Genomic DNA, 8,287 nt, shown 5'->3' with positions numbered 1-8,287 from the left:
ATATATATATATATATATATATATATATATTGCCTCATTGTCTTGTGATAAATCTCCCTCCCAGTCTCAGGTCTCTTGCAGACTCAAACAGGTTTTCTTCCAGAACGGTCCTGTATTTGGTCCCATCCATCTTCCCATCAATTCTGCCCATCTTCCCTGTATTTGCTGACGAAAAGCAGGCCCAAACCATGATGCTGCCACCACCATGTTTGACAGTGGGGATGGTGTGTTCAGGGTGATGAGTTGTGTTGCTTTTACGCCAAACATATCATTTTGCATTGTGGCCAAACAGTTCGATTTTGGTTTCATGTGACCAGAGCACCTTCTTCCACATGTTTGGTGTGTCTCCCAGGTGCTTGTGACAAACTTTAAACAACACTTTTTATGGATATCTTTGAGAAATAGCTTTCTTCTTGCCACTCTTCCATAAAGGCCAGATTTGTGCAAAGTACGACTGATTGTTGTCCTATGGACAGACTCTCCCACCTCAGCTGTAAATCTCTGCAGTTCATAAAGAGGGATCATGGGCCTCTTGGCTGCATCTCTGATCAGTCTTCTCCTTGTTCGAGATGAAAGTTTAGAGGGACGGCCAGGTCTTGGTAGATTTGCAGTGGTCTGATACTCCTTTCATTTCAATATGATTGCTTGCACAGTGCTCCTTGGGATGTTTAAAAGCTTGGGAAATCTTTTTGTATCCAAATCCGGCTTTAAACTTCTCCACAACAGTATCTCGGACCTGCCTGGTGTGTTCCTTGGTCTTCATGATGCTCTCTGCTCTTTGAACAGAACCCTGAGACTATCACAGAACAGGTGCATTTATATGGAGACTTGATTACACACAGCTGGATTCTATTTATCATCATCAGTCATTTGGGACAACATTGCTGCACTGAAAGTAAAGGGGCCCAATAATATTGCACACCCCACTTTTCAGTTTTTTATTTGTTAAAATAGTTTGACACCTCCAATAAATTTCATTCCACTTCTCGATTGTGTCCCACTTGTTGTTGATTCTTCACAAAAAAATTAAATTTTATATCTTTATGTTTGAAGCCTGAAATGTGGCAAAAGTTTGAAAAGTTCAAGGGGGCCGAATACTTCCGCAAGTCACTGTATATATATGGAAGGAGTGGTGGCACAGATGTTAGAGAAGGAGGGCCTGTGATCAGAAGATTGCCGGTTCAAATCCCAGTACCGACAACATCAAAAGTGTGGGTGGGATAATTGAAGGACCTGTACCTGCCCCCACCCTCATTTGCACCACTCTGGGCCCTTGAGCAAGGTCCATAACCCCAACCATCTGCTCCTCCGGGCACCCTAGATAGCAGCTCTCTGCTCCACACAGAGGGCTGTGGTAGCTCGGTGGTCTGTGGTTGCGTCAGGAAGGGCATCCGGTGTAAATATAACAGCCAAATCTTTGTGCGACTTTCAAATTGCAAATGCGCAGTCAGGTCAGTTTTCCACGATTGGAATAAAATGATCAGATTAATGATTCAACCTTTTTTGTTGTTGATCAGATTAAGTGTTTACGCGCACACCCTTCGGATTATGAATTGGCATAAACCACCCCTCTCATTAGCTTGCTGTGGCGATCCCTGAAGAAGGGAGCAGCCGAAAGAAGAATATATATATATATATCTATCCTGATGCATGCCCTCTCTCTCTCTCTCTCTCTCTCTCTCTCTCTCTCTCTCTCTCTCTATATATATATATATATATATATATAAAAAAAAAAAAAAAAAAAATAGGTTGGATCAATATTATCTACAATAATCGTGGAAAATATTGATCCAACCTATAAATGAAAAAAATAATTTTAAAAAATCACAATGTAGCATTTTAAAAATGAACCAGTCATATAAAGTGATTTGTTCAAAAAGTGCAACTCTCTTAAGAAGTTTAAAATGTTATTGCACATGGCTGATTTAGGATATATGTATTCTTGTAGTAGTAGAGTATTTTAATGAATAGTGTTGGGATTTTCTGTTTGTCTTTGCCCTGCTCAGACTGTGATGTATTAATAAATTAAAAAGACCTGAAACATGTTAAACCGTTGCAAATTTTAAATGCTGTTCTGTATACACATACCTTTTTTATTATTATACTTGTGTTTTCTTCATTGATGAAGTATTTTATTGTCTCGGTAGGTTAAATTGTAATGCACTTTGGTCAACTTTTGTTGCTTTTACATTTGCGACCTACAAATCTTATAACTGATGTTGCTACTTGTATATTACACCTACTTAAGTGACCCATTTTATCAATGAAGAATAATACAAAATAAAATTAGTAAAGAACGTTATAAAAAAGCACACCTCTCTAACATAGTCTTATAAAGATAAGAAAAATAGCTGCACAAGTAATGACTTGTATCAAAGGACACAGCTTTCTGCTTTCAGCAGGATATTTAAAATAAAATTTTATTTAAAACTCATTAAAACATGTCAGGAAACAGGTTTACTCAAAAGACTTGTTTGGCTCAAAACTGACCAAATATGTCTGCATATTAGTTAATTTAGGCAATAAAAAATAAGAAAAAACTATGTGTTAACCTTAAAATGGCCTCATGCTGTCCACCTGGTTTCCCTTTTAAGTTCCTGTACGAGTGTTGAGAACAAAACGCACCTTTCATGTCTATAAAGATTTGTTGTTGCCGTTTTGTGCACAGTATACCAAAATGGGATGTCAGCTTTCTACCTCCCCTTCCTTGTGTCGATTAAACAGCACCGCCCCATTGTTACAGGACAAAACTTCCAAAATGAATTATGTTTGCTCAACTGGAACTTTGACCTTTCCAGAGGTACCATTACATTAACAAAATCCCTGAGCTCTCTGCTCAGTCGAAGTCATTAGTTCGTTTCTGAGCATTTTTAACCATCACAAATAATCAGTAAATATTCTGGTCAACATCCACAATTACAAATGTTGAAGTACATGGAGAGCAGCTGGCTTAAATAGATCACATCATTAGGTTTGAGTCTTCAGCTGTAGGTTCACAGATTTTAACCAGTGGCTTGGACAGGAAGTTAAGGAATACAAAGATCTGTTATTGAATCTGAAAATCTAAAACATAGTTTAACCTGTATCACAAGATACAGATAATTTATAACGACACTTAACAACACTTTGATTTGTTGACTATAAATTTACTATCAAAAATCAAAAATATGCTCATGGATATAATCTGAGAGCTCAGAACATAATCAAAACTGTGGAGACTTCAAGAACCAGGTTGTTTCAGTGGCTGACATGTTCTTTCAGTTATTGAGCTAATACTGCCCTCTAGTGGACTGCAGATAATATTACATGTACTGAGAGCTGGGCTGAGCACTCGTCACAGTAACCACCGCCACCATAGAGACTGGAAGCATTATGAACTGGTTGGTCTTGTTTAACATTTTGTTGCTTCTAGTTCTTTATTTGACACAGTTACTAATGGAAAATCTGCCACTTCACTTAATAACCAAACTTCTACAAATCAATCCCTCCTACAAGTCAATCCTCAGTTAATCACACCTTCTCTTTTTCTCCATTCTCAGTCAGTGAGGTTAATAAACTGTTAAAAGATCTTGATCCTAAAAAATCTGCAGGTCCAGATGAACTTCCACCTTATTTCTTAAGGCTGGCTGCTCATATCATCACAGTCCCTTTAATCTTTCCATAAGACTCCATTCCAGACTCCATCCCAGACGCTTGGAAAACAGCCTTTGTTCTTCCTTTGCTGAAGGGAGGAGACCCCACCTCACTGAACAACTATCGACCAATCTCTAAACTCTGTATTTTAACCAAGGTTCTAGAAAAACTGATAAACTCTCAAATCAAAGATTACCTGGACTCATTTAACATCTTACCTCCACATCAATCTGGTTTCAGGAAACAACACAGCACAACGACTGCTTCACGGAAAGTTCTTAATGATGTTGTTGAAGCACTGGATGCTAAGGATTATTGTGCTGAACTTTTCTTAGACCTGTCTAAAGCTTTTGACACTGTGGATCATAACATCTTGTGTCATAAACTCTCAGAAATCAGTTTCACAGAACACACCATTGGATGGTTCTCTAACTATCTTTCAGACCGGAGGCAATGTGTTCAACATAATGGTACTTCCTCCAGTTATTTAACAGTCAACAATGGTGTACCTCAAGTCTCAGTCTTAGGACCCACCCTCTTTATAATCTACATACATAATGTAGGTAAAAATATCCCTGATGCATCCATACATTTCTATGCTGATGACACAGTTGTTTATTGTCAAGCTAAAACTGTTGCTAAGGCTTTCCAGCTTTTTGAAATCTACATTCAACATCATTCAGACTGATTTGTTTCACCTCAAACTTGTCCTAAATGCTGACACAACCAAAGGGATGCTTTTTTCAAATAGGAAGTTGGTCCCAGCAGCTCTTCCTCCGATTTTATCCTCAAATGGTGTCCCCATTGAGTTTGTTGATTCCTATAAATATTTGGGTATCTTGGTCGACTCGCATCTCTCTTTTAAGCTCCATGTGGAAAACTTGGTAAAGAAACTGAAAGTTAAACTGGGTTTCTTTTTCAGAAACAGATCCTGTCTAACTCTGAATGCTAGGAAATGCCTTGTATCTGTGACTTTCCTTCCCTTCATTGATTACGGTGACATTATTTACATGAACGCTCCTACAAGAACCCTGCAGATGTTGGATGCTGTCTATCATGGTGCACTAAGATTCATAACTGGCTGTGATTATCCCACCACTGCACCCTGTATTCACTGGTTAACTGGTCACTTCACGCAGACTCTCTCACTGATACATTTTCATCTTTAAATCACTTATTGGTCTGCTGCCTTCATACATCTCATCCTACATGTCTCTGCGTGAGTGCAGCTACAGCGTGTGCCCTCAGGACATTATTACAGTGCCTTGCGGAAGTATTCGACCCCCTTGAACTTTTCAAACTTTTGCCACATTTCAGGCTTCAAATATAAAGATATAAAAGTTTAATTTTTTGTGAAGAATCAACAACAAGTGGGACACAATTGTGAAGTGGAAGGAAATTTATTGGATGTGTCAAACTTTTTTAACAAATAAAAAACTGAAAAATGGGGCATGCAATATTATTTGGCCCCTTTACTTTCAGTGCAGCAAACTCACTCCAGAAGTTCAGTGAGGATCTATGAATGATCCAATGTTGTCCCAAATGACTGATAATGATAAATAGAATTCACCTGTGTGTAATCAAGTCTCTGTATAAATGCACCTGCTCTGTGATAGTCTCAGGGTTCTGTTCAAAGTGCAGAGCATCATGAAGACCAAGGAACACACCAGGCAGGCCCGAGATACTGTTGTGGAGAAGTTTAAAGCTGGATTTGGATACAAAAAGATTTCCCAAGCTTTAAACATCCCAAGGATCACTGTGGAAGCAATCATATTGAAATGGAAGGAGTATCAGGCCACTGCAAATCTACCAAGACCCGGCCATCCCTCTAAACTTTCATCTCAAACAAGGAGAAGACTGATTAGAGATGCAGCCAAGAGGCCCATGATCACTCTGGGTGAACAGCAGAGATCTACAGCTGAGGTGGGAGAGTCTGTCCATAGGACAACAATCAGTCGTACACTGTACAAATCTGACCTTTATGGAAGAGTGGCAAGAAGAAAGCCATTTCTCAAAAATATCCATAAAAAGTGTTGTTTAAAGTTGACACAAGCACCTTGGAGACACCAAACATGTGCAAGAAGGTGATCTGGTCAAAACCAAAATCAAACTGTTTGGCTGCAAAACGATATGTTTGGCATAAAAGCAACACAGCTCATCACCCTGAACACACCATCCCCACTGTCAAATATGGTGGTGGCAGCATCATGGTTTGGGCCTGTTTTTCGTCAGCAGGGACAGGGAAGATGGTCAGAATTGATGGGAAGATGGATGGGGCCAAATACAGGACCATTCTGGAAGAAAACCTGTTTGAGTCTGCAAGAGACCCGAGACTGGGACGGAGATTTATCTTCCAACAAGACGATCCAAAACATAAAGCCAAATCTACAGTGGAATGGTTCACAAATCAACGTATCCAGGTGTTGGAATGGCCAAGTCAAAGTCCAGACCTGAATCCAATCGAGAATCTGTGGAAAGAGCTGAAGACTGCTGTTCACAAACGCTCTCCATCCAACCTCACTGAGCTCGAGCTGTTTTGCAGGAAGAATGGGCAAAACTGATAGAGACATACCCCAAGAGACTTGCAGCTGGAACTGCAGCAAAAGGCGGCGCTACAAAGTATTAATGCAAGGGGGCCGAATAATATTACATGCCACACTTTTCAGTTTTTTATTTGTTAAAAAAGTTTGACACATCCAATAAATTTCATTCCACTTCACGATTGTGTCCCACTTGTTGTTGATTCTTCACAAAAAAAAATAATTTTATATCTTTATGTTTGAAACCTGAAATGTGGCAAAAGGGCCTTCTCCTACTCCGCTCTTGTTTCCTGGAATATCTTACAAAAAGACCTGAAGCTCTCGACCTCGACCTCTCTAACCTCTCTAAGTGGCTTTAAAAATCTGTTGGACTCCTGGCAAGGACTAATGCAGACATGTTCCTGTTTTTAGTTTTCTATATTTGCCTTATAATCTAGCTGTTTTTGTTACCTTTTTGCCATCCTATTTGTAAAAAAAAAAAGCATTAAAATAAAATAAAATAAATCTGTATGCCTTTTTATATTTGTCTATTGTTGTCATCATTCTATGTTGAAATCAGGTCTCTCTTGTAAATGAGTCCTTGAGGCTCAATGGGATTTACTTGTCTAAATAAAGGTTGAATGAAAAAAATACCCATTGCATATAATTTTAATGGATTTTTGGTGATATAAAAGTAAATAACAATTTTTTTTTTAAGAATTGTCCTACATAAAAAGGCCATCATGTGCAAATGCATTCAGCACCAACTGTCATGATCTGACAGTTAAACTTAAGATTTTGTTCAACAGGTATTAAAACTCTAGGGCTAAATCTTCAAAAAGCCTGTCGTGCTAGTGGATATGCAGAAACATTTGATTATATGAAATTTCATGAAACTGTCTATTTGATGCTGCTCTGCCTGTAGTTAATCATTAAAAACACAACAGTTTAACTACCACACAGGAATAAATCACAGTTTAGGGAGGACTGTTTTTTATACTTAGCATAAAGATCATAATGCCATTTGAACTTCTGAACCTCAGTTACTGTCAGTGTCGTATTGAGACCGATTTTCCTGGTCATGTGATGGACTTGAGACCTGTCCAGGGTGTCCCCTACCTCTCGCACAGTGACAGCTGGACATGGACACCAGCGAACCCCGCAACCCAAAAAAGGAAGAAGCGGGTAAAGAGACTAACCTGTTAAATAAAGCTTGAATGAAAAAGACAATTGATGGATGGATGAATAAAATTGCTCCCTCTACTTGCCAGGATCCGTCACTCTGTCCTGCCTTGTCCTTTAAAGATTGTAGTTAAATACAGCATGTTTTTTATTGCACTGAAATCCAGGTTGGTATGTTTAGAGGAGAGATGTTAATAAATTTAACTTGAAGCTGTAGAACAGAAAAAAAATATTTGTTTGCTTAAATTATCCATCCATCCATCAATCCAATAGCTTTACCTGCTTCTTCCTTGGGGGTCACTGATGCCCATAACTAGCAGACACTGTGCGAGAGGTGGGGGACACCCTGGACAGGTCAGACAAATAAGACAAACCATTCACTCTCACTCACACCTAGGGACAATTTAGAGTTACCAATCAGAGTATGTTTTTGGTCTGTGGGAGGAAACTGGAGTACCACACATGCACGGAGAGGACATGCAAACTCCACCCAGAAGGGCCCGGATTTGATCTGACGACTTTCTCGCTGAGAAGCAACAACTCTACTGATCCACCGTGCCACCCTGCTTAAATTCTTTGCTGCACATTTTATGCTACGGCATCATAGAGCGTTTGCAAATGTATTCATGTGTTGAGAAAGCAACTCGGAGATTTACAAGTCTGACGTCAAATGCAGTGATTTTGTGAGACGCCACCTCGATTTTGATGCTTTTAAAATAAACTATATACATTGAGTTGAGTTTTCCTTTTAAGAGAAAATATAACCTGAACATATCACAAATGTGTGGTTGCTTTTAGACAATGTAAGGCTTGAAATGATAGAGTACATGTAATTAAGTATTGTAAATGAGTCCTCGAGGCTCAATGGGATTGACCTGTCTAAATAAGAGTTGAATGAAAATTAGGCAACAACAACAACAACAACAACAACAACAACAACAACAACAACAACA

Source organism: Nematolebias whitei, chromosome 2, assembly GCF_014905685.2.
Source record: "Nematolebias whitei isolate Nwh7 chromosome 2, NemWhi1, whole genome shotgun sequence".
Lineage (NCBI taxonomy): Eukaryota > Metazoa > Chordata > Actinopteri > Cyprinodontiformes > Rivulidae > Nematolebias > Nematolebias whitei.
This window is presented reverse-complemented; position numbering follows the sequence as displayed.